The following is a 2414-nucleotide window of genomic DNA, read 5'->3' on the forward strand; positions in this document are numbered from 1 at the left end:
AAGCTTTGTCTGTGTATCTCATTGATCAGTGTGTGTTATGTGTCCTCTAGGAGCTGGTCCACCACAGGTCTGGTTCTGCTACAGCTCTAGCTATGGGAGTTCGTCTCTTGGCTCAAACAGTGGGGGTCATGCAGTTAAAAAGGTCTTGGGTTTGATCCATGGTGATAACCAAGCTGACTGTTGTTACATCTGTACTCAAGAAGTTTCCCTTCTCAGGAAATGTTCTAACCCTGCTATTGTACTTCTAAAAGGCCTGAGTCTCATCAAGGTATGTCTACACTAGAAATGCTAAAGTGGCGCAGCTGCAGCTGTGCCACTGTAGTGTGCGCTGACTACAGTGAGTCAGCCACATCACTGACTACAGTGAGGTCCAGCCACTGTGGGCACATTCTCCACAAACCCTCCCGGCCAGGGTAAAATCCATGCAGGTGGCTGAACAGCTGCAGTTTGCCAAGGTGGGAGGGGGCCATCGTTCACCTGGGCTGAAGGTCCAAGCTCACGTGTGGGCTGCATTGGGAAGGCCCATGGCAGCTTACAGCCAAGGCATTGCCCCTGCCCTGGGGACAAGACTTACCTGTTACCGGGGTGTTGTGGGGAAACAATCCAGCGCTCGCTGGCATGGAACAGGATAGAGACCCTGCCAGGACTCCTAAGGGAAAGTCCAGCTGTCAGAAGAGGAACCCTCAAGCACACAATGGTGGCAGATCCCAGGGAATGCCATGAGGTCCTATTAGAACTGGCCTTTCAGAGCTGGGTAACCTGGACTACGGTGCATGTGGCAGTGGGGGTGGGGCTTATGGAGGCAGAGTCCCGTGATGCAGGCACGTCCTATGCAGAAAGCATGTGGGAGCTGTCTGAAGGGACTATCTGGCAGCCTGACATGGGCCATGCTAACTCCTCATCCTGGTGTATATGTACTAACTCCTCTCCATTTCCGTCTCATTGTCCAGTCTTGGTGAGGCAGGCCAGGATGGAAACCAGCAAATGCAGGCCGTGAGCACCTCAGCAGCAGCATGGACTCCGAAGGGTCACTCCTGGAGAAATGGTATGAGGCCAGGACACCAGGGGAGTGGGACTAAACTGTTATAAGTGTCTGGGAGGTGGGGAAGGGTCATGATATAACATTAAGTTTATCACAAGAGCCCCTATGTCCCTGCTGTACTGGGTCAGCCCTGAGTCTTACTGTACTCATGTCTTGGGCATGTCTTGTACTCCAGGACATTTGCTGTCCAGTCTCTGAAGGGACTAGTTACTAAGGTACTTGCTCAAGGCGCACTGCTTTCATGAGCAGAACGTGTCCTGTAGCTGGGAGCCAACAAGCCCATGGAATGAGGGAGCAGTCGAACGAAGATCCTAAATGAGAGTGGACTCCAACAAAGCTGCTCCCTGCCCAAAGTGAATGTTACTGAACTAGTGTCACTTCCTGCAAGCTCGGTGTCCTAGAGGACTTTCCTTCACTAGAAACAGGCTGATGTTCCTTTTGAATCAGAAGCTCTCTGGGGCTATATAGTGCACACTAAAATAGTGCCCTCATGTATAGGTAACATGTGACCCTAAGGCCTGGTCTGTGTACAGATCTTGTACTGGGGCAATTAGGACAGTGAGGGTGTGACTTGTTAGCACTGTAGTCCCCAGTACCACCCCTAGAGTGGATGTAGTTCTACATCTTTATACCAGTAGAGTTTATTCACCTTCTCATATAGGAATCGCTATCCCAGGACTAGCATTCCTATACCAGCATAACTGCCTCAACACTAGGGTGCATCACTTTAACTGTACTGGTATAGCCGATGGCTCAACCCTTTGATTCGATGCCTTGGCTGACTCTGGAAACATGGTCTTCAGCTTCTGTAATCTTGACATAACTCGATCATGGCATGTGACATTACAGCAGGACCTGCTGTTTATAAATGTAGTACCTTCCCCCGCCTATAGTCTGTCATCATTCCTGACTCTCTCTCTCTCTCTCTCTCTCTCTCTCTCTGCAGGATCTCTGTGAGGCTCTTGCTGTGGGAAAGAGCAGCCTGGAGAACAGTTGAAGCTTTTAAACTTGTAGATTTCCCCAATAGCCATTTTAGACATGTTCTTAGTGTCCAGACTGAGAAATAAAATGTCCTTTTGTATCAATAGTGAGTTGCGTTCTCTGCTTCCAGAAGAGACCATGTCAATGGCCTGACAGGTGCCCCAGTGCCACATTAACCCTTCTGAAAAGTGCATTTCCATCTACTCTTCCTTCCCAACAGAAGTGGCTTGGATGGAATGAACCCTTCATTGCCTTTGAGGAGCGATTAATAAGACTGGGACTTTTCCTGAAAAGAGACAACTAAGGGGGGGATATGATAGAAGTCTATAAAATGATGACTGGTGAGGAGAAAGTGAATAAGGGAGTATTATTTACTCCTTCTCATAACACA

The 2414-nt window shown here is 49.1% G+C and overlaps 1 long non-coding RNA gene across 1 annotated transcript; it reads left to right on the forward strand.

The window, feature by feature from the left end:
• Nucleotides 1–238: 238 nt before the first annotated feature.
• Nucleotides 239–2083, forward strand: LOC120370635. The gene is made up of 3 exons (XR_005583853.1): nucleotides 239–268; nucleotides 951–1045; nucleotides 1989–2083. It is a non-coding gene; the product is annotated as an uncharacterized LOC120370635 (long non-coding RNA).
• Nucleotides 2084–2414: the final 331 nt, after the last annotated feature.

This window comes from Mauremys reevesii, linkage group 1 (assembly GCF_016161935.1).
Source record: "Mauremys reevesii isolate NIE-2019 linkage group 1, ASM1616193v1, whole genome shotgun sequence".
Taxonomy (NCBI): domain Eukaryota; kingdom Metazoa; phylum Chordata; order Testudines; family Geoemydidae; genus Mauremys; species Mauremys reevesii.